The following is a 22,410-nucleotide window of genomic DNA, read 5'->3' as shown; positions in this document are numbered from 1 at the left end:
GCGATTCGTTGCGATGCAATGCGTTGAGCCGTGAAAGTGAGTGTTTCGGAGCACAGTCTGGCGTACTTTTTTTTTAGCGTAAATTATCAAGTAGGCTAGGGTTGTTATGATGCAATACAACGGTATTGAGTGATATGGCATGGTGTAGCTGTGGGCATGCTGGTGGCGGGGGCATGACCGTGGAAGTAGGTTAACGTCTTGGGTCCGGTGTGGACGTATTATTGTGCTGACATATCGGGAATAACGTAAGCTGTTGCATTACACCATTACCAGACGCGTATGAATTCCTTGATCGATATCATTCTCAAATCCTAACGGCAATGTATCCGTTCCGGCATAAATACGAATTGTATTATGTCATAATGTTATAACAATTGAAAAATAAACGTTGTTACATATTTGACATCCTTGTTCAGGAGTTGGGATGCATGTGACCGTTAAGCGGGAAGAAAATCACTGCCAAGTATCCACCAGGTCGCCTGGAAACTCACCTTGGAGGAAAAAACCAACAGTAGTTCCAAAAATCCGAAGTCCAGACCTGGAGTCCCTTCGGTCACATGAACCCGAGGCTCATGTTCTTTCTGCTCGCGGGTCTACAGGCGGCTGCAAAAAAAAGGCACTATTCCGTAGAAAACAGGATTACTGCTCGACCGACAGGGAGTTCCTTGCTCAAAGACGACACGGGCAACTCACAAAAGGAGTCAGGGAAATACAAAGGACTTTCTCCACGCCCAGGTGCCGGTCACATGATGGTTCCTTCCAGGTGTGTATCTCTTCGGGAGCTCTCGCTTTGGTCAGGAACACACACCTGTGGGATACGCGTAGGCTGCTGCTGCTGCTGCCGCCTTCTGCCCAGACGAGAGACGTAGCGTTTGAGGAACAGGAAGTGATGGGAAGGCGCGCGAGGGGGGGACCTGGAATGAATTCCCCTCCCACTCCAAACGCCGGGAAAACAACTCATGGGAGATAAGGCTGCGCGTGGATAGAGAACACGGAGTATAACGCACATAAACGAGTATAAGGACGGCTCAACATGATGGACCGATGCTAAACCGCTACTAGGCTATTACAGCACTTTAGCGCGATAATCTATGGTTTGTATTTATGATAGATCTAGTCAGCAAGTCGGCTCAGAATGTTTGTTGTTGCATTTTATATTAATATGAACCAAAAAAATAATAATATGAACACTGGTGTATATATAGCCTAAAGGCTGTGTGTGTGTGTGTGTGTGTGTGTGTGTGTGTGTGTGTGTGTGTGTGTGTGTGTGTGTGTGTGTGTGTGTGTGTGCGCGCGCGCGCGTGTGTGTGGAGAGGGTGTATACAGAACATTTCATCATTGCATATTTATGGTGTTTTACTGAGTGATATACGGTCGTGTAGGAGTAGGCCTATGTCGGTTTAAGGTGCCGTGCCATCTTCCGCGGAGGCGCCCTGGGGGGATAACCAGTGTCCTCGGGATATGACTCAGTAGCTAACTGCTGACAACACAAGCTTGCACACTGACACAGACACACGCGGAGACGAATTTGGCCTTCACAGGTCCTCCCGTTGACTGATGAGATCAAGGAGAACGTGGGCCAAGCCAGACAAGTGTCAGCCAAACAGGCACCAAGGCGCTAAAACCAGGGAGACAAACACTCTCGCACTATCACAAATTGAGTCAGGAATATAGCGCGCCGTCGGCCAGAACAAGGTTGTTTGGGGGAAAGGGGGGAGTTCAATATTCAGAGTAATGTGGCTGTTGATTCCAGCGCCACTGCTTGTGGGGAATGGGGATTTGCATACCAAGAGTGTACTGGGGAGGGGTGGGGCTCAAACCTTTCTCAAGTCAATAAAGAGAAGAAATGGAACAGAAGACAACTTATGAGTGGCATATTGATCGAAGCCCCCGCCCCCCCCCCTTAGTGGGGTGGTGTCATTGCATTTATTCTTCTCCCAGTCCACACTAAGCATACACCTGGCGTGCGTCGTTTTGCATAACTTCCAACCGAGTTACAAGGTCTGAAATCAAGAGTGAAGATTAATGGTTCATCATAGCCGATGATGATGAATGACCGTCGTGGTGACTGACTGCCCTCTGCTGGCTGTGTGCGAAACCTGGATTTCCAGGCGTCACGCGTAGGCCTATAACCTATTATTAAGCACAAAGGCTGATTCATCTTTGACTGATATCAATGTCAAGCGGAATAATACATTATCCAGAAATAAATGATGAATAGGCCTACCTGGAATTAGAAAAAAAAAGGGTTTCTTATTTGCTTCTCAGATCATCACAACATGAATACACCTAACCTTTAGCTGTAGGACAAACTGTAAACAGTCCAGGTATTTGTTAACACATCGACTATGAAGTCCTCTGTTGGCCACATTCAGTCTGCCACTGCCTTTTGAACTCTGATCTATATTGCCAACGGTAGGCTGCTATTTGGCCAGAGTGCACGTCGTACAACAATTCATCATAAATAAAAATATATTGGAAACATTACATAAGGAAATGTATATTTTTATTATTTTTTATTTAGTGGCTTCATGTCAATAGTTTCAAATCTGCAGGAGGTAGGCTAAACAAAACGTGATTTAGAATGAGTGTTTGATATGCCTACAAATGTTCGGTCCAAAAAGTAAAGTCAGACGTTAACCCTATTCTATTAATATTAATTGAATAGGCCTACAATATAAATGTAACGGTATCTTAATATAAAAAATATGTATCTTCCCCTTAACAACCTTGCTTTTTCAATATTACTTCTCATTTAGACAACCTTATAGCATTCCCGTTGACACACGCCCAACTCACAACAAACGAAAGCCCTGGAGTTTCACCGACATTGAACAAGCCTTTTTCTGCAGCACAGGGGAAGAGCCAGACCTGTTTAGCTCCGGCAACAAAACAAAAGCTCGATTACTCTTTTGGATGGCGGTTGAAGGTTGCTGGATGAAGTGGTGAGATTGAAAGGCGACGATGTGGGAATAACAGATGGAGGTAGCTCACTGCCACTCCCTCTTCCAGCAAGCATGGGGTATTAAAAGACATCTGAGCGGCTCCTTGGTTAGGCGCAGGTGTGTGTCTTTATGCGCACAACGGATGTATATGGGCTATATACTTTTTTCTAATACTACATGCCATATGCAAACACACATACACACACAGCACCTCTGCTATACTAAATTAGCATGGAGCTTAGTTCCAACTCAAGCAAGTGCGACACGGAGACATCAGGTTTGGCAGACAACGCACAGGCAGGCGTATGGTGGCCCCTTTGGAGTCTCTCTGGGAATAAGCCCAGACCGGGAATAGCAGGGTAGCAGCAGTGTGTGGGGTGGTGTGAACAGTCGGTGAGCTTGTGTGTATGTGCATGTGCGTGCGCGCGCCCGTATGCGTGCGTGTGTGTGTGTGTGCGTGTGTGTGAGAGCTATAGCGAGAGAGCGAATTGGCGACCGAGAATATTCTAGTATGTTACAAAAGTGCCATTCTGGGTGAGTGAGTGACTAGTGACGTGGAAAGGGAAGGCGGCGCAATTTCCTCTTCAGCTTCTTTAGTCGGACATTTGGTAGACTAGGGAGTTAACTTGCTAAAGAAGCTGCTTCAACGATTCATCATTCCTTATCAGATGACCCCGTGCGCTGTCTCAGATGTCACATCGACCATGAAAAATGTCACTTCGGCCGTAGCCCCCCACCAACCCCCATCACCCCACCGGCTCCCCACAAAATGTAATCAGCCTCCGTCCAGCTCCAGCTTCTGCTCTTCTATTATGTTCCAGGTGGCCCACTCCTCAGAGGAAGGACAAGCAGGCATCCACATGACCGAAGCTCCTTAGCCTGCCTGATGTTATTGCAAAGAAAAGATTACGCACAGACGAGCGTATAATTAAATCAAACAGGCACCGTCACATTAAATACGTTGTATGACAATAAATCAAACATTAAAATATGAGTTGTGGCCACCCTGAATAGATTTTGTCCTGAGAGTCAAAGGCATTGTCTACTTGGCATAGGAGAGCTACATGGGTTTATACAGGCAAGGTAAGTGTGCAACCCCCCCAAACCAGTATGACTACTGAACCTACAATATAGCCACTTTGCCAGTAAGCCAATCTGCAGGCCAGATCACTTCCCAAGGACAACATTGATTTTGTGTTTTTTTTTCCCGTTTTTTTTGAGAGCCAGCCGCCCAGCCCGTCAGTGTCGTGATTGATGTTGGAGGAAGGGAAATGGCTCTGAGCTTGTTGGAGTTCACGGATCGCGCTGCAAGCCTCCTTTTGGATGGTATAGCGCTATGTGCCCAGCAGTCTATGCTGAAGCCCTGCCATGGCTGCCGACTAGCCATCTGCCGCTCTCTATTTCCATCTCTCTGCCCAGAACCGCAGCAGCAGGGTGAGCTCCAGGACAATCTTTGCGTGACAGGTCAAGTGTAAATGCTGCAAGCAAATACCCACCAGGCCTGCCTGGTGATGGAATTCAACCGCACTTGACTGTGTGCATAAATAAGATAATTAAGCTTGAACGGGCTAGGCAGGGCAACACTCTGAATTGATTTATATAAAAACACTGGGGACAGAGCGCCATTTTATCATATTAACTTGTTTTAGATTACAACGAACGTCAAATGGATTTGAACGCCATATATGTTTATAGCATGAACGGGAACCTTTTGGGGATGCAAAGGGTTTTTTGGCATTCACGTTAGGATGAAACAAAGAATGGCAGGATTTATTTGAGATTATAGAGCACAAACATAATGTAATCCCTTAACCTGCATACTTACCTGGCCCTGGCAGTGATCCGTACCTGCCTCTGTAAACCTCGATGGTCTGACATTTTGGCAGTTGAAAATCCCTTCCTAATTTGTCAATGCAAGCTGCTTCAACTGCTCGCATGACCCAGGTTATCTGCTGAGCACCTGAATGCACCTGCATAATACAAGTTAAAGGGGTAGTTCGGAATTTTGGACATAGGGCCTGATTCCCAAGTGAGCATTGGTATTCTATATCACTGGAGACAGTTTTCAACACATTTCATACAGTCGTTCTAGTTGCAGAGTTTGCTCGTGCTAGGCTAGCGCACGTCAACGGGCAATGCTAGCCTGCTATTAAAAACAGTCTTACCCACTCCACAGTACACCCGAGGTAAATCAATTATAACGACAGACTATAAATCTAAATGTCTGTTTATAGAATAATGTTAGAAATAAAACCAACCTTGCATTGCATTGCATTTTGAGGGAATTGCGGGGTCTCAGCAGCAGTGTTTATATTCCTGTACGTAGGCTACGGCAGCGGCGGACTGATACCTAGGTTACCTGCCGCTGTCATTGCTACAAACGCAGAGTAGCCTACAGTGAACGAAGGAATTATATAAGCGTATTCAATTCAACAAGATATGCCCACGTTTGGAGGAGTTAGCGATGCATCTGCTTTTGAAGACGATTATGAGGAATTTGTTGTATCCAACGAATCGTACATGTACGAGCCGGTGTTTTGATGTCCAAGCCAGCAGCAACAAGCCACAGTTGAGTCCTTTCTGGATCTCGCACTGGAAATTGGTGGAAACTTTGTGGTGCCCATCTGTACCGTTTATTTCTACAATTTCTAAAAGCACACTGAACCATCATGTTGCCTAGTCGTTCAATTGCGCTTCTGTCCCACGCTTCTCTGTTTACGTTCTTCTGTCGTGATTCGGTTACAAACCTAACCAGCGCATAGTAAAATTCCGCTTCTGCTGAGAAAGTAGTCCCTCGATGATTCATGCGATGCAAGGTTAGTTTTATTTCTAACATTATTCTATCAACACAGACATTTAAATCTATAGTCTGGCGTTATAATTGATTTACCTCGGGTGTACTGTGGAGTGGGTAAGACTGTTTTTAATAGCAGGCTAGCATTGCCCGTTGCCGTGCGCTAGCCTAGCACGAGCGAACTCTGCAACTAGAAGGACTGAATGAAATGTGTTGAAAACTGTCTCCAGTGATATAGAATACCAATGCTCACTTGGGAATCAGGCCCTATGTCCAAAATTCCGAACTACCCCTTTAAGCTTCACATTGGTAAAACCCATCTTCATAAGTGCTTTGTGCGGTTTAATAAAGTTTAGTTTTAAAATGCTGTAGGCATGTGTTAGTCACTTGTCAGTCCAAGGCTAACAAATAGGCCTACACAATAAACAAAAAATATTTCATTATATAACAGTATTTTCAAATGATTCCTTATTTAAAGAATGTATTACTTCATGGGATTCATGTGAAATACAAAAAGGTTTATTTAGTTATTTTATTTACTTTTATTGTCTGACTTCCGGTGAATGTTGGATCCCGCTAACCTGGTGTTCTCGTGAAACATTTCGAAATCGTGGAATAACCTTTTATTTTAAACGTATACATTTAACAAACCTTTAGTGAATTCTTTTTTGTTTTGTTCAGAAAACCCAATTACGTGGAAGCCGTTGTGTCCAGCTAATTTAAGGTAACGTGGTCGTTTTCTACATTGTCGAATTGACTCTAATTTTCATACAAGCTGGGCCTAGCAACAGGGACAAAATCACGAACATATTTGAGAGCTTTCAAGTAGTTGGGACTTTGGGGACAATTTCATTTGCCACATATATCATGATCGTACTAAAAAGATTGTATTCATAGAACACATGCAGACACGTGTGTATTTGTATTGTGTTATTATATATCAAAGTGGGCATGTGGAATTTATAACCTCAACATGTGAGTATAAAATGTAAGTCTGCTGCCATCTGCTGGGTACCCCGATGTTGGTCATGTTGTCACGACGTTTGGCCATTGACAATGCATAGTTATACTTATTTAATAACTCCTGAACCTTTTTTTGCTATGTGTAGGGTGGTAGGTTGAAATCCTATTTGTTAAAAGGTTCAAAAGGTAGCCTATTGTTTGAGCCCGCCTAGTTGAACTTTACTCATTCATGTTACTATTGTATTTTTGGAAGTAGCAAATTACTTTGCACCAACAGGGGGACGTTTTTTTACTCATAAATCGGCCAACGTAGGGATGAATCAGTGTGATTAATTAACAATGTATAGATAATAAGAGGTACATATCGATACGTTGCATCGTCGTGTGCATTACGTAACTGAAACTGCGATCCGACAATGCAACCCCCATTTGGTAAAAAAAGAGAAGATTCCGGCGAATAATGAAATAGACAGCCCTGGTCATACTGCGGTCTACATGACTGGAACGATGCATTGTGACGTTAACGTACTTTAGGAAACACATGTGATCAAGTAAATGATCACCACATGCCAATGAATGAGTAGTAATTGGTTGGTTGGTCGGTAGTTGAACCGGGTAGGTTATCCCGTAGCCTATGTGGTGCGAGGTGCTATGATCAAATAATGTAAAGAGTTGAACGTATGTAAACTCCATATACCGTGAGGGCGTTCAGAGACAACATCACAAAATCTTTACATTCAATTTGATGAAGATGTGAACGTGTATCTCCAATGAATGTGAGGGTTGCAAATCTCCGTCGCCGGGGAGGGGTCTAATTCATCCCACAATGCACTAGGTTTGGGCTTTCTGTTTATCTTCCCATTCTGATGTATTATACGTTTTAACCAATGAAACATGAATGCGTTATTATCCTTAATCACTACAAGGCTTTCCCCCTTAGCATTAATCTAACTGCATGAAATTATATAGTTTCGTCGAAACCCTTACCGAAAGTGTTGTTTCACGAGGTTGGGTACCCTGGGCATCTGATCGGTCGTCATCTTTGCGCAGCGGCAGTATCGTAGCCTATGAGGTCTATCCGAGGCGCGATTATTGCTAGTTGAAAACTTTACCCAATACCCCGCCAATGACGACTTGCAATATAGTCGTCAGTGGCAATTTTTGACAGTCTCTAAGGAGACTGATTAGATGTGAAAAATAAAGCTGAATTTATCTTAAATGGCATTTAGTCTGGTAGGGGTTAACTTCAAGTTCAGTATATGGTTAAATTTATCCACTTCATAGAGGTAGGGTCTGCTAGATTCGGAAATTCATTAAATGGAGTGAGGTATCACATGTACTAGCACAACATTTTCAAAATGGGCGGTACTCCATTCATTGCTACGGTCTAGTCCCACAATGCATTGTGGATATTCCGTTAACCCTTTACTGTGGTGTAAAACAAATACAACTACGTAACAGTGTGTTTTACCTACTCCATTATTTGCTGTACTAACATAAGCTTGTGCTTATGACCGAATAATATCGAATATTGACATTGTTTATGAGAATGTTTTCAAAAAGAGAAGCTCTGTCAATCCGTACATTAATTATTGATATATCTGAAACGCAGTAAGAACTAGTTTAAACCTTCACTCGAAACAAGGTCACTGAATGCATGAGATACTTTGGGCGGAGTCATTTTTTCATAAAGTAGAGTAATAGTGCTCGAAATGCTCAGGACAGAAGCTGCTTGCTTGTAGCATTTAATCAAGCTATAAAGCGTAGCTGTGTACGAGTAGCTTTTTAATAATTTTTGTTTTTCATTTCTTTCGCAATTGATATTAAGTACTGATATGCTTTTGGAAACGTAATTTTGCATGCACTGTTTGCACAACAACGTTTAAGTCAGTAGGAAGCCGTCAGTCTTGTTTCCCAGAGGGCGACTCATGCAGTATTCCATTCGTTGTGGTGTTCTCATCCCACAATGCATTGCAGGGCTCAAATGTATGTTTCCTTTAACCCTTTGCGTTTGTATTGTATAAACATGAGAATAAGTTTGGCCCACCTGTATGTGTTTAGGTAGCCTATATTATTTTTTTTATACTTCAATAAAGCTAATGATTTTATTCACATCACGGTGTCCAAATACTGGCGCGTGAATTTTAAACCATTGTATAGGATGTTGTTGTGGAATATGAGAATGTCTGACACCCGCCAGTGGAGTATCTTTGCGCAGCGGCAGTATCGTAGCCTATGAGGTCTAACTGAGGCGCGATTATTGCTAGTTGAAAACTTTACCCAATACCCCGCCAATGACGACTTGCAATATAGTCGTCAGTGGCAATTTTTGACAGTTTCTAAGGAGACTGATATAGTGTTAAAAAAATAAGGCTAACAAATGAATCGTTGTGTTACTATTTTCCAGATCGGACTTTTATTTAAATGTCTAATGAATCATATTTCGCTAGTTGCTATGCGTTATCTTGTTTCATTAACATTACATGCAGAATTAGAACAATGTATCACCAGTAATGCAGGTTATGTTAGGTAATTGTGTGTTTTCCATACTAATGACCTAGGCGGTAGACTATTCACTTCATTGTTGGGAATTCCTCCCACAATGCATTGTAGATCTCAGATATTAGTATTAAATTAATCCTCGGTTGATGTTTTTAACAAGTGTGAGACTATATAATTTAAGTAACTACTATATGATGTGCTTATACTAACCTAAACTAGTGCTTATAAACTAATGTTCAGAAACGTGTTTTTAAAACCCTTGTTCAAGAGGTTGTTGTCAAATTACAGATGCTCTGTCAAACCGTTTTGTGTTATCTTTGCGCAGCGGCAGTATCGTAGCCTATGAGGTCTAACTGAGGCGCGATTATTGCTAGTTGAAAACTTTACCCAATACCCCGCCAAAGACGACTTGCAATATAGTCGTCGATGGCAATTTTTGACAGTTTCTAAGGAGACTGATTTAATGTTTAAGACAAACCACTTGAATCCCTTTGTTACAATTTCCTCGATCAGACTTTTATCCAAGTGACTAATAAATCATACTTTCACACGTTGCTATGCATCATCTTGTTTCATTACCAGCATTACATGCTGAATTAGAAAAATGTATCAGCAGTAATCCAGGTTATATTAGGTAAATGTGTGTTTTCCATACTAATGACCTGGGCGGTAGACGACTCACTTCATTGTTGGCAATTCCTCCCGCAATGCATTGTAGATCTCAGATATTCTTTTTTCATTAAGCCTCGGTTGGTGTTTTTAACAAGTGTGAGACAATATCATTTGAGTAACTACTATATGATGTGCTATACTAATCTAGAATAGTGTTTATAATCTAATATTCAGAAACTTGGTTTTAAAACCCTTGTGTAAGAGGTTGTTGTCAAATACAAGATGCTCGGCCAAGCTGAAACGTGTTATCTTTGCGCAGCGGCAGTATCGTAGCCTATGAGGTCTAACTGAGGCGCGATTATTGCTAGTTGAAAACTTTACCCAATACCCCGCCAAAGACGACTTGCAATATAGTCGGCGATGGCAATTTTTGACAGTTTCTAAGGAGACTGATAATATGTTCAAAATAAATTATCCTTCAATTTGTACAGCAATTGGTGTTTGATTACTGAGCGTATTATTCCTATTTTCAAATTATATGTCTGTTTGACCTACTTGACCACTATATTACAGGCACTGCTTGCGTAAAGTATCAGTAATAACACCAAGGTTTTATTAAGTAAGCGACTGTTTTCCATGCTAATGACATGGGCGCTAGTCTACTCACTTCATGTTGTGATTTCGTCCCACAATGCAATGTAGAATCTACAGTGTAGATCCCAGGTTGTATCAAGTTTGTTTCATTCAACAAATGTTGACATATTTAACAAATGTAAAACAATATGACTTAAAAACTGCTACATGATGTGCTCTACTAACCTAAACTAGTGCTGATGATCAAATGTTCAGAAACGTGGGCATAATATACCCTTGTGTAAGAGCTTGTAGTGAAAAACAAACAAACTCTGTCAATATCTCTATCGTTATCTTTGCGCAGCGGCTGTATCGTAGCCTATGAGGTCTAACTGAGGCGCGATTATTGCTAGTTGAAAACTTTACCCAATACCCCGCCAAAGACGACTTGCAATATAGTCGGCGATGGCAATTTTTGACAGTTTCTAAGGAGACTGATAATATGTTCAAAATAAATTATCCTTCAATTTGTACAGCAATGGGTGTTTGATTACTGAGCGTATTATTCCTAATTTCAAATTATCTGTCTGTTTGACCTACTTGACCACTATATTACAGGCACTGCTTGCGTAAAGTATCAGTAATAACACCAAGGTTTTATTGAGTAAGCGAGTGTTTTCCATGCAAATGACATGGGCGCTAGTCTACTCACTTCATGTTGTGATTTCGTCCCACAATGCAATGTAGAATCTACAGTGTAGATCCCAGGTTGTATCAAGTTCGTTTCATTCAACAAATGTTGACATATTTAACAAATGTGAAACAATATGACTTAAAAACTGCTACATGATGTGCTGTACTAACCTAAACTAGTGCTGATGATCAAATGTTCAGAAACGTGGGCATAATATACCCTTGTGTAAGAGGTTGTAGTGAAAAACAAACAAACTCTGTCAATATTTCTATTGTTATCTTTGCGCAGCGGCAGTATCGTAGCCTATGAGGTCTAACTGAGGCGCGATTATTGCTTGTTGAAAACTTTACCCAATACCCCGCCAAAGACGACTTGCAATATAGTCGGCGATGGCAATTTTTGACAGTTTCTAAGGAGACTGATAATATGTTCAAAATAAATTATCCTTCAATTTGTACAGCAATTGGTGTTTGATTACTGAGCGTATTATTCCTATTTTCAAATTATATGTCTGTTTGACCTACTTGACCACTATATTACAGGCACTGCTTGCGTAAAGTATCAGTAATAACACCAAGGTTTTATTAAGTAAGCGACTGTTTTCCATGCTAATGACATGGGCGCTAGTCTACTCACTTCATGTTGTGATTTCGTCCCACAATGCAATGTAGAATCTACAGTGTAGATCCCAGGTTGTATCAAGTCTGTTTCAAGTTTGTTTCATTCAACAAATGTTGACATATTTAACAAATGTGAAACAATATGACTTAAAAACTGCTACATGATGTGCTGTACTAACCTAAACTAGTGCTGATGATCAAATGTTCAGAAACGTGGGCATAATATACCCTTGTGTAAGAGGTTGTAGTGAAAAACAAACAAACTCTGTCAATATTTCTATTGTTATCTTTGCGCAGCGGCAGTATCGTAGCCTATGAGGTCTAACTGAGGCGCGATTATTGCTAGTTGAAAACTTTACCCAATACCCCGCCAAAGACGACTTGCAATATAGTCGGCGATGGCAATTTTTGACAGTTTCTAAGGAGACTGATAATATGTTCAAAATAAATTGTCCTTCAATTTTTACAGCAATTGGTGTTTGTTTACTGAGCGTATTATTCCTAATTTCAAATTATATGTCTGTTTGACCTACTTGACCACTATATTACAGGCACTGCTTGCGTAAAGTATCAGTAATAACACCAAGGTTTTATTAAGTAAGCGACTGTTTTCCATGCTAATGACATGGGCGCTAGTCTACTCACTTCATGTTGTGATTTCGTCCCACAATGCAATGTAGAATCTACAGTGTAGATCCCAGGTTGTATCAAGTCTGTTTCAAGTTTGTTTCATTCAACAAATGTTGACATATTTAACAAATGTGAAACAATATGACTTAAAAAATGCTACATGATGTGCTGTACTAACCTAAACTAGTGCTGATGATAAAATGTTCAGAAACGTGGGCATAATATACCCTTGTGTAAGAGGTTGTAGTGAAAAACAATCAAAATCTGTCAATCTTTCTATCGATATCTTTGCGCAGCGGCAGTATCGTAGCCTATGAGGTCTAACTGAGGCGTGATTATTGCTAGTTGAAAACTTTACCCAATACCCCGCCAAAGACGACTTGCAATATAGTCGGCGATGGCAATTTTTGACAGTTTCTAAGGAGACTGATAATATGTTCAAAATAAATTGTCCTTCAATTTGTACAGCAATTGGTGTTTGATTACTGAGCGTATTATTCCTAATTTCAAATTATCTGTCTGTTTGACCTATTTGACCACTATATTACAGGCACTGCTTGCGTAAAGTATCCATAATAACACCAAGGTTTTATTGAGTAAGCGAGTGTTTTCCATGCTAATGACATGGGCGCTAGTCTACTCACTTCATGTTGTGATTTCGTCCCACAATGCAATGTAGAATCTACAGTGTAGATCCCAGGTTGTATCAAGTTTGTTTCATTCAACAAATGTTGACATATTTAACAAATGTGAAACAATATGACTTAAAAACTGCTACATGATGTGCTGTACTAACCTAAACTAGTGCTGATGATCAAATGTTCAGAAACGTGGGCATAATATACCCTTGTGTAAGAGGTTGTAGTGAAAAACAAACAAACTCTGTCAATATTTCTATTGTTATCTTTGCGCAGCGGCAGTATCGTAGCCTATGAGGTCTAACTGAGGCGCGATTATTGCTAGTTGAAAACTTTACCCAATACCCCGCCAAAGACGACTTGCAATATAGTCGGCGATGGCAATTTTTGACAGTTTCTAAGGAGACTGATAATATGTTCAAAATAAATTGTCCTTCAATTTTTACAGCAATTGGTGTTTGTTTACTGAGCGTATTATTCCTAATTTCAAATTATATGTCTGTTTGACCTACTTGACCACTATATTACAGGCACTGCTTGCGTAAAGTATCAGTAATAACACCAAGGTTTTATTAAGTAAGCGACTGTTTTCCATGCTAATGACATGGGCGCTAGTCTACTCACTTCATGTTGTGATTTCGTCCCACAATGCAATGTAGAATCTACAGTGTAGATCCCAGGTTGTATCAAGTCTGTTTCAAGTTTGTTTCATTCAACAAATGTTGACATATTTAACAAATGTGAAACAATATGACTTAAAAAATGCTACATGATGTGCTGTACTAACCTAAACTAGTGCTGATGATCAAATGTTCAGAAACGTGGGCATAATATACCCTTGTGTAAGAGGTTGTAGTGAAAAACAAACAAACTCTGTCAATATTTCTATTGTTATCTTTGCGCAGCGGCAGTATCGTAGCCTATGAGGTCTAACTGAGGCGCGATTATTGCTAGTTGAAAACTTTACCCAATACCCCGCCAAAGACGACTTGCAATATAGTCGGCGATGGCAATTTTTGACAGTTTCTAAGGAGACTGATAATATGTTCAAAATAAATTGTCCTTCAATTTTTACAGCAATTGGTGTTTGTTTACTGAGCGTATTATTCCTAATTTCAAATTATATGTCTGTTTGACCTACTTGACCACTATATTACAGGCACTGCTTGCGTAAAGTATCAGTAATAACACCAAGGTTTTATTAAGTAAGCGACTGTTTTCCATGCTAATGACATGGGCGCTAGTCTACTCACTTCATGTTGTGATTTCGTCCCACAATGCAATGTAGAATCTACAGTGTAGATCCCAGGTTGTATCAAGTCTGTTTCAAGTTTGTTTCATTCAACAAATGTTGACATATTTAACAAATGTGAAACAATATGACTTAAAAAATGCTACATGATGTGCTGTACTAACCTAAACTAGTGCTGATGATAAAATGTTCAGAAACGTGGGCATAATATACCCTTGTGTAAGAGGTTGTAGTGAAAAACAAACAAACTGTCAATATTTCTATTGTTATCTTTGCGCAGCGGCAGTATCGTAGCCTATGAGGTCTAACTGAGGCGCGATTATTGCTAGTTGAAAACTTTACCCAATACCCCGCCAAAGACGACTTGCAATATAGTCGGCGATGGCAATTTTTGACAGTTTCTAAGGAGACTGATAATATGTTCAAAATAAATTATCCTTCAATTTTTACAGCAATTGGTGTTTGTTTACTGAGCGTATTATTCCTAATTTCAAATTATATGTCTGTTTGACCTACTTGACCACTATATTACAGGCACTGCTTGCGTAAAGTATCAGTAATAACACCAAGGTTTTATTAAGTAAGCGACTGTTTTCCATGCTAATGACATGGGCGCTAGTCTACTCACTTCATGTTGTGATTTCGTCCCACAATGCAATGTAGAATCTACAGTGTAGATCCCAGGTTGTATCAAGTCTGTTTCAAGTTTGTTTCATTCAACAAATGTTGACATATTTAACAAATGTGAAACAATATGACTTAAAAAATGCTACATGATGTGCTGTACTAACCTAAACTAGTGCTGATGATAAAATGTTCAGAAACGTGGGCATAATATACCCTTGTGTAAGAGGTTGTAGTGAAAAACAATCAAAATCTGTCAATCTTTCTATCGATATCTTTGCGCAGCGGCAGTATCGTAGCCTATGAGGTCTAACTGAGGCGTGATTATTGCTAGTTGAAAACTTTACCCAATACCCCGCCAAAGACGACTTGCAATATAGTCGGCGATGGCAATTTTTGACAGTTTCTAAGGAGACTGATAATATGTTCAAAATAAATTGTCCTTCAATTTGTACAGCAATTGGTGTTTGATTACTGAGCGTATTATTCCTAATTTCAAATTATCTGTCTGTTTGACCTATTTGACCACTATATTACAGGCACTGCTTGCGTAAAGTATCCATAATAACACCAAGGTTTTATTGAGTAAGCGAGTGTTTTCCATGCTAATGACATGGGCGCTAGTCTACTCACTTCATGTTGTGATTTCGTCCCACAATGCAATGTAGAATCTACAGTGTAGATCCCAGGTTGTATCAAGTTCGTTTCATTCAACAAATGTTGACATATTTAACAAATGTGAAACAATATGACTTAAAAACTGCTACATGATGTGCTGTACTAACCTAAACTAGTGCTGATGATCAAATGTTCAGAAACGTGGGCATAATATACCCTTGTGTAAGAGGTTGTAGTGAAAAACAAACAAACTCTGTCAATATTTCTATTGTTATCTTTGCGCAGCGGCAGTATCGTAGCCTATGAGGTCTAACTGAGGCGCGATTATTGCTTGTTGAAAACTTTACCCAATACCCCGCCAAAGACGACTTGCAATATAGTCGGCGATGGCAATTTTTGACAGTTTCTAAGGAGACTGATAATATGTTCAAAATAAATTATCCTTCAATTTGTACAGCAATTGGTGTTTGATTACTGAGCGTATTATTCCTATTTTCAAATTATATGTCTGTTTGACCTACTTGACCACTATATTACAGGCACTGCTTGCGTAAAGTATCAGTAATAACACCAAGGTTTTATTAAGTAAGCGACTGTTTTCCATGCTAATGACATGGGCGCTAGTCTACTCACTTCATGTTGTGATTTCGTCCCACAATGCAATGTAGAATCTACAGTGTAGATCCCAGGTTGTATCAAGTCTGTTTCAAGTTTGTTTCATTCAACAAATGTTGACATATTTAACAAATGTGAAACAATATGACTTAAAAACTGCTACATGATGTGCTGTACTAACCTAAACTAGTGCTGATGATCAAATGTTCAGAAACGTGGGCATAATATACCCTTGTGTAAGAGGTTGTAGTGAAAAACAAACAAACTCTGTCAATATTTCTATTGTTATCTTTGCGCAGCGGCAGTATCGTAGCCTATGAGGTCTAACTGAGGCGCTATTATTGCTAGTTGAAAACTTTACCCAATACCCCGCCAAAGACGACTTGCAATATAGTCGGCGATGGCAATTTTTGACAGTTTCTAAGGAGACTGATAATATGTTCAAAATAAATTGTCCTTCAATTTTTACAGCAATTGGTGTTTGTTTACTGAGCGTATTATTCCTAATTTCAAATTATATGTCTGTTTGACCTACTTGACCACTATATTACAGGCACTGCTTGCGTAAAGTATCAGTAATAACACCAAGGTTTTATTAAGTAAGCGACTGTTTTCCATGCTAATGACATGGGCGCTAGTCTACTCACTTCATGTTGTGATTTCGTCCCACAATGCAATGTAGAATCTACAGTGTAGATCCCAGGTTGTATCAAGTCTGTTTCAAGTTTGTTTCATTCAACAAATGTTGACATATTTAACAAATGTGAAACAATATGACTTAAAAAATGCTACATGATGTGCTGTACTAACCTAAACTAGTGCTGATGATAAAATGTTCAGAAACGTGGGCATAATATACCCTTGTGTAAGAGGTTGTAGTGAAAAACAAACAAACTCTGTCAATATTTCTATTGTTATCTTTGCGCAGCGGCAGTATCGTAGCCTATGAGGTCTAACTGAGGCGCGATTATTGCTAGTTGAAAACTTTACCCAATACCCCGCCAAAGACGACTTGCAATATAGTCGGCGATGGCAATTTTTGACAGTTTCTAAGGAGACTGATAATATGTTCAAAATAAATTGTCCTTCAATTTTTACAGCAATTGGTGTTTGTTTACTGAGCGTATTATTCCTAATTTCAAATTATATGTCTGTTTGACCTACTTGACCACTATATTACAGGCACTGCTTGCGTAAAGTATCAGTAATAACACCAAGGTTTTATTAAGTAAGCGACTGTTTTCCATGCTAATGACATGGGCGCTAGTCTACTCACTTCATGTTGTGATTTCGTCCCACAATGCAATGTAGAATCTACAGTGTAGATCCCAGGTTGTATCAAGTCTGTTTCAAGTTTGTTTCATTCAACAAATGTTGACATATTTAACAAATGTGAAACAATATGACTTAAAAAATGCTACATGATGTGCTGTACTAACCTAAACTAGTGCTGATGATAAAATGTTCAGAAACGTGGGCATAATATACCCTTGTGTAAGAGGTTGTAGTGAAAAACAATCAAAATCTGTCAATCTTTCTATCGATATCTTTGCGCAGCGGCAGTATCGTAGCCTATGAGGTCTAACTGAGGCGTGATTATTGCTAGTTGAAAACTTTACCCAATACCCCGCCAAAGACGACTTGCAATATAGTCGGCGATGGCAATTTTTGACAGTTTCTAAGGAGACTGATAATATGTTCAAAATAAATTGTCCTTCAATTTGTACAGCAATTGGTGTTTGATTACTGAGCGTATTATTCCTAATTTCAAATTATCTGTCTGTTTGACCTATTTGACCACTATATTACAGGCACTGCTTGCGTAAAGTATCCATAATAACACCAAGGTTTTATTGAGTAAGCGAGTGTTTTCCATGCAAATGACATGGGCGCTAGTCTACTCACTTCATGTTGTGATTTCGTCCCACAATGCAATGTAGAATCTACAGTGTAGATCCCAGGTTGTATCAAGTTCGTTTCATTCAACAAATGTTGACATATTTAACAAATGTGAAACAATATGACTTAAAAACTGCTACATGATGTGCTGTACTAACCTAAACTAGTGCTGATGATCAAATGTTCAGAAACGTGGGCATAATATACCCTTGTGTAAGAGGTTGTAGTGAAAAACAAACAAACTCTGTCAATATTTCTATTGTTATCTTTGCGCAGCGGCAGTATCGTAGCCTATGAGGTCTAACTGAGGCGCGATTATTGCTTGTTGAAAACTTTACCCAATACCCCGCCAAAGACGACTTGCAATATAGTCGGCGATGGCAATTTTTGACAGTTTCTAAGGAGACTGATAATATGTTCAAAATAAATTATCCTTCAATTTGTACAGCAATTGGTGTTTGATTACTGAGCGTATTATTCCTATTTTCAAATTATATGTCTGTTTGACCTACTTGACCACTATATTACAGGCACTGCTTGCGTAAAGTATCAGTAATAACACCAAGGTTTTATTAAGTAAGCGACTGTTTTCCATGCTAATGACATGGGCGCTAGTCTACTCACTTCATGTTGTGATTTCGTCCCACAATGCAATGTAGAATCTACAGTGTAGATCCCAGGTTGTATCAAGTCTGTTTCAAGTTTGTTTCATTCAACAAATGTTGACATATTTAACAAATGTGAAACAATATGACTTAAAAACTGCTACATGATGTGCTGTACTAACCTAAACTAGTGCTGATGATCAAATGTTCAGAAACGTGGGCATAATATACCCTTGTGTAAGAGGTTGTAGTGAAAAACAAACAAACTCTGTCAATATTTCTATTGTTATCTTTGCGCAGCGGCAGTATCGTAGCCTATGAGGTCTAACTGAGGCGCGATTATTGCTAGTTGAAAACTTTACCCAATACCCCGCCAAAGACGACTTGCAATATAGTCGGCGATGGCAATTTTTGACAGTTTCTAAGGAGACTGATAATATGTTCAAAATAAATTGTCCTTCAATTTTTACAGCAATTGGTGTTTGTTTACTGAGCGTATTATTCCTAATTTCAAATTATATGTCTGTTTGACCTACTTGACCACTATATTACAGGCACTGCTTGCGTAAAGTATCAGTAATAACACCAAGGTTTTATTAAGTAAGCGACTGTTTTCCATGCTAATGACATGGGCGCTAGTCTACTCACTTCATGTTGTGATTTCGTCCCACAATGCAATGTAGAATCTACAGTGTAGATCCCAGGTTGTATCAAGTCTGTTTCAAGTTTGTTTCATTCAACAAATGTTGACATATTTAACAAATGTGAAACAATATGACTTAAAAAATGCTACATGATGTGCTGTACTAACCTAAACTAGTGCTGATGATAAAATGTTCAGAAACGTGGGCATAATATACCCTTGTGTAAGAGGTTGTAGTGAAAAACAATCAAAATCTGTCAATCTTTCTATCGATATCTTTGCGCAGCGGCAGTATCGTAGCCTATGAGGTCTAACTGAGGCGTGATTATTGCTAGTTGAAAACTTTACCCAATACCCCGCCAAAGACGACTTGCAATATAGTCGGCGATGGCAATTTTTGACAGTTTCTAAGGAGACTGATAATATGTTCAAAATAAATTGTCCTTCAATTTGTACAGCAATTGGTGTTTGATTACTGAGCGTATTATTCCTAATTTCAAATTATCTGTCTGTTTGACCTATTTGACCACTATATTACAGGCACTGCTTGCGTAAAGTATCCATAATAACACCAAGGTTTTATTGAGTAAGCGAGTGTTTTCCATGCTAATGACATGGGCGCTAGTCTACTCACTTCATGTTGTGATTTCGTCCCACAATGCAATGTAGAATCTACAGTGTAGATCCCAGGTTGTATCAAGTTTGTTTCATTCAACAAATGTTGACATATTTAACAAATGTGAAACAATATGACTTAAAAACTGCTACATGATGTGCTGTACTAACCTAAACTAGTGCTGATGATCAAATGTTCAGAAACGTGGGCATAATATACCCTTGTGTAAGAGGTTGTAGTGAAAAACAAACAAACTCTGTCAATATTTCTATTGTTATCTTTGCGCAGCGGCAGTATCGTAGCCTATGAGGTCTAACTGAGGCGCGATTATTGCTAGTTGAAAACTTTACCCAATACCCCGCCAAAGACGACTTGCAATATAGTCGGCGATGGCAATTTTTGACAGTTTCTAAGGAGACTGATAATATGTTCAAAATAAATTGTCCTTCAATTTTTACAGCAATTGGTGTTTGTTTACTGAGCGTATTATTCCTAATTTCAAATTATATGTCTGTTTGACCTACTTGACCACTATATTACAGGCACTGCTTGCGTAAAGTATCAGTAATAACACCAAGGTTTTATTAAGTAAGCGACTGTTTTCCATGCTAATGACATGGGCGCTAGTCTACTCACTTCATGTTGTGATTTCGTCCCACAATGCAATGTAGAATCTACAGTGTAGATCCCAGGTTGTATCAAGTCTGTTTCAAGTTTGTTTCATTCAACAAATGTTGACATATTTAACAAATGTGAAACAATATGACTTAAAAAATGCTACATGATGTGCTGTACTAACCTAAACTAGTGCTGATGATCAAATGTTCAGAAACGTGGGCATAATATACCCTTGTGTAAGAGGTTGTAGTGAAAAACAAACAAACTCTGTCAATATTTCTATTGTTATCTTTGCGCAGCGGCAGTATCGTAGCCTATGAGGTCTAACTGAGGCGCGATTATTGCTAGTTGAAAACTTTACCCAATACCCCGCCAAAGACGACTTGCAATATAGTCGGCGATGGCAATTTTTGACAGTTTCTAAGGAGACTGATAATATGTTCAAAATAAATTGTCCTTCAATTTTTACAGCAATTGGTGTTTGTTTACTGAGCGTATTATTCCTAATTTCAAATTATATGTCTGTTTGACCTACTTGACCACTATATTACAGGCACTGCTTGCGTAAAGTATCAGTAATAACACCAAGGTTTTATTAAGTAAGCGACTGTTTTCCATGCTAATGACATGGGCGCTAGTCTACTCACTTCATGTTGTGATTTCGTCCCACAATGCAATGTAGAATCTACAGTGTAGATCCCAGGTTGTATCAAGTCTGTTTCAAGTTTGTTTCATTCAACAAATGTTGACATATTTAACAAATGTGAAACAATATGACTTAAAAAATGCTACATGATGTGCTGTACTAACCTAAACTAGTGCTGATGATAAAATGTTCAGAAACGTGGGCATAATATACCCTTGTGTAAGAGGTTGTAGTGAAAAACAAACAAACTGTCAATATTTCTATTGTTATCTTTGCGCAGCGGCAGTATCGTAGCCTATGAGGTCTAACTGAGGCGCGATTATTGCTAGTTGAAAACTTTACCCAATACCCCGCCAAAGACGACTTGCAATATAGTCGGCGATGGCAATTTTTGACAGTTTCTAAGGAGACTGATAATATGTTCAAAATAAATTATCCTTCAATTTTTACAGCAATTGGTGTTTGTTTACTGAGCGTATTATTCCTAATTTCAAATTATATGTCTGTTTGACCTACTTGACCACTATATTACAGGCACTGCTTGCGTAAAGTATCAGTAATAACACCAAGGTTTTATTAAGTAAGCGACTGTTTTCCATGCTAATGACATGGGCGCTAGTCTACTCACTTCATGTTGTGATTTCGTCCCACAATGCAATGTAGAATCTACAGTGTAGATCCCAGGTTGTATCAAGTCTGTTTCAAGTTTGTTTCATTCAACAAATGTTGACATATTTAACAAATGTGAAACAATATGACTTAAAAAATGCTACATGATGTGCTGTACTAACCTAAACTAGTGCTGATGATAAAATGTTCAGAAACGTGGGCATAATATACCCTTGTGTAAGAGGTTGTAGTGAAAAACAATCAAAATCTGTCAATCTTTCTATCGATATCTTTGCGCAGCGGCAGTATCGTAGCCTATGAGGTCTAACTGAGGCGTGATTATTGCTAGTTGAAAACTTTACCCAATACCCCGCCAAAGACGACTTGCAATATAGTCGGCGATGGCAATTTTTGACAGTTTCTAAGGAGACTGATAATATGTTCAAAATAAATTGTCCTTCAATTTGTACAGCAATTGGTGTTTGATTACTGAGCGTATTATTCCTAATTTCAAATTATCTGTCTGTTTGACCTATTTGACCACTATATTACAGGCACTGCTTGCGTAAAGTATCCATAATAACACCAAGGTTTTATTGAGTAAGCGAGTGTTTTCCATGCTAATGACATGGGCGCTAGTCTACTCACTTCATGTTGTGATTTCGTCCCACAATGCAATGTAGAATCTACAGTG

General features: G+C 39.3%; 23 non-coding genes across 23 annotated transcripts; all 23 read left to right on the top strand.

The window, feature by feature from the left end:
- The first annotated feature begins 7,740 nt into the window (after positions 1-7,740).
- On the top strand, positions 7,741-7,882 carry LOC132465328 (U4 spliceosomal RNA). The gene has a single exon (XR_009527559.1). It is a non-coding gene; the product is annotated as a U4 spliceosomal RNA (small nuclear RNA).
- A 1,026-nt stretch (positions 7,883-8,908) lies between these two features.
- LOC132465330 (U4 spliceosomal RNA) lies at positions 8,909-9,050 on the top strand. The gene has a single exon (XR_009527561.1). It is a non-coding gene; the product is annotated as a U4 spliceosomal RNA (small nuclear RNA).
- A 467-nt stretch (positions 9,051-9,517) lies between these two features.
- LOC132465331 (U4 spliceosomal RNA) lies at positions 9,518-9,659 on the top strand. The gene has a single exon (XR_009527562.1). It is a non-coding gene; the product is annotated as a U4 spliceosomal RNA (small nuclear RNA).
- A 464-nt stretch (positions 9,660-10,123) lies between these two features.
- On the top strand, positions 10,124-10,265 carry LOC132465265 (U4 spliceosomal RNA). The gene has a single exon (XR_009527500.1). It is a non-coding gene; the product is annotated as a U4 spliceosomal RNA (small nuclear RNA).
- Positions 10,266-10,741: 476 nt separating this feature from the next.
- On the top strand, positions 10,742-10,883 carry LOC132465268 (U4 spliceosomal RNA). The gene has a single exon (XR_009527503.1). It is a non-coding gene; the product is annotated as a U4 spliceosomal RNA (small nuclear RNA).
- Positions 10,884-11,359: 476 nt separating this feature from the next.
- Positions 11,360-11,501, top strand: LOC132465285 (U4 spliceosomal RNA). Its single transcript, XR_009527519.1, has one exon. It is a non-coding gene; the product is annotated as a U4 spliceosomal RNA (small nuclear RNA).
- A 487-nt stretch (positions 11,502-11,988) lies between these two features.
- LOC132465264 (U4 spliceosomal RNA) lies at positions 11,989-12,130 on the top strand. The gene has a single exon (XR_009527499.1). It is a non-coding gene; the product is annotated as a U4 spliceosomal RNA (small nuclear RNA).
- A 487-nt stretch (positions 12,131-12,617) lies between these two features.
- On the top strand, positions 12,618-12,759 carry LOC132465281 (U4 spliceosomal RNA). The gene has a single exon (XR_009527515.1). It is a non-coding gene; the product is annotated as a U4 spliceosomal RNA (small nuclear RNA).
- A 476-nt stretch (positions 12,760-13,235) lies between these two features.
- LOC132465263 (U4 spliceosomal RNA) lies at positions 13,236-13,377 on the top strand. The gene has a single exon (XR_009527498.1). It is a non-coding gene; the product is annotated as a U4 spliceosomal RNA (small nuclear RNA).
- A 487-nt stretch (positions 13,378-13,864) lies between these two features.
- On the top strand, positions 13,865-14,006 carry LOC132465262 (U4 spliceosomal RNA). Its single transcript, XR_009527497.1, has one exon. It is a non-coding gene; the product is annotated as a U4 spliceosomal RNA (small nuclear RNA).
- A 485-nt stretch (positions 14,007-14,491) lies between these two features.
- On the top strand, positions 14,492-14,633 carry LOC132465261 (U4 spliceosomal RNA). Its single transcript, XR_009527496.1, has one exon. It is a non-coding gene; the product is annotated as a U4 spliceosomal RNA (small nuclear RNA).
- Positions 14,634-15,120: 487 nt separating this feature from the next.
- On the top strand, positions 15,121-15,262 carry LOC132465280 (U4 spliceosomal RNA). The gene has a single exon (XR_009527514.1). It is a non-coding gene; the product is annotated as a U4 spliceosomal RNA (small nuclear RNA).
- Positions 15,263-15,738: 476 nt separating this feature from the next.
- Positions 15,739-15,880, top strand: LOC132465284 (U4 spliceosomal RNA). The gene has a single exon (XR_009527518.1). It is a non-coding gene; the product is annotated as a U4 spliceosomal RNA (small nuclear RNA).
- Positions 15,881-16,367: 487 nt separating this feature from the next.
- On the top strand, positions 16,368-16,509 carry LOC132465290 (U4 spliceosomal RNA). The gene has a single exon (XR_009527524.1). It is a non-coding gene; the product is annotated as a U4 spliceosomal RNA (small nuclear RNA).
- Positions 16,510-16,996: 487 nt separating this feature from the next.
- Positions 16,997-17,138, top strand: LOC132465260 (U4 spliceosomal RNA). The gene has a single exon (XR_009527495.1). It is a non-coding gene; the product is annotated as a U4 spliceosomal RNA (small nuclear RNA).
- A 487-nt stretch (positions 17,139-17,625) lies between these two features.
- On the top strand, positions 17,626-17,767 carry LOC132465279 (U4 spliceosomal RNA). Its single transcript, XR_009527513.1, has one exon. It is a non-coding gene; the product is annotated as a U4 spliceosomal RNA (small nuclear RNA).
- Positions 17,768-18,243: 476 nt separating this feature from the next.
- Positions 18,244-18,385, top strand: LOC132465283 (U4 spliceosomal RNA). The gene has a single exon (XR_009527517.1). It is a non-coding gene; the product is annotated as a U4 spliceosomal RNA (small nuclear RNA).
- Positions 18,386-18,872: 487 nt separating this feature from the next.
- On the top strand, positions 18,873-19,014 carry LOC132465259 (U4 spliceosomal RNA). The gene has a single exon (XR_009527494.1). It is a non-coding gene; the product is annotated as a U4 spliceosomal RNA (small nuclear RNA).
- Positions 19,015-19,501: 487 nt separating this feature from the next.
- LOC132465278 (U4 spliceosomal RNA) lies at positions 19,502-19,643 on the top strand. The gene has a single exon (XR_009527512.1). It is a non-coding gene; the product is annotated as a U4 spliceosomal RNA (small nuclear RNA).
- A 476-nt stretch (positions 19,644-20,119) lies between these two features.
- On the top strand, positions 20,120-20,261 carry LOC132465258 (U4 spliceosomal RNA). Its single transcript, XR_009527493.1, has one exon. It is a non-coding gene; the product is annotated as a U4 spliceosomal RNA (small nuclear RNA).
- A 487-nt stretch (positions 20,262-20,748) lies between these two features.
- Positions 20,749-20,890, top strand: LOC132465256 (U4 spliceosomal RNA). The gene has a single exon (XR_009527492.1). It is a non-coding gene; the product is annotated as a U4 spliceosomal RNA (small nuclear RNA).
- A 485-nt stretch (positions 20,891-21,375) lies between these two features.
- On the top strand, positions 21,376-21,517 carry LOC132465254 (U4 spliceosomal RNA). Its single transcript, XR_009527491.1, has one exon. It is a non-coding gene; the product is annotated as a U4 spliceosomal RNA (small nuclear RNA).
- A 487-nt stretch (positions 21,518-22,004) lies between these two features.
- On the top strand, positions 22,005-22,146 carry LOC132465277 (U4 spliceosomal RNA). Its single transcript, XR_009527511.1, has one exon. It is a non-coding gene; the product is annotated as a U4 spliceosomal RNA (small nuclear RNA).
- The last annotated feature ends 264 nt before the right edge of the window (positions 22,147-22,410 follow it).

The sequence above is a fragment of the Gadus macrocephalus genome, chromosome 9 (assembly GCF_031168955.1).
Source record: "Gadus macrocephalus chromosome 9, ASM3116895v1".
Taxonomy (NCBI): Eukaryota; Metazoa; Chordata; class Actinopteri; order Gadiformes; family Gadidae; genus Gadus; species Gadus macrocephalus.
This window is presented reverse-complemented; position numbering and strand designations above follow the sequence as displayed.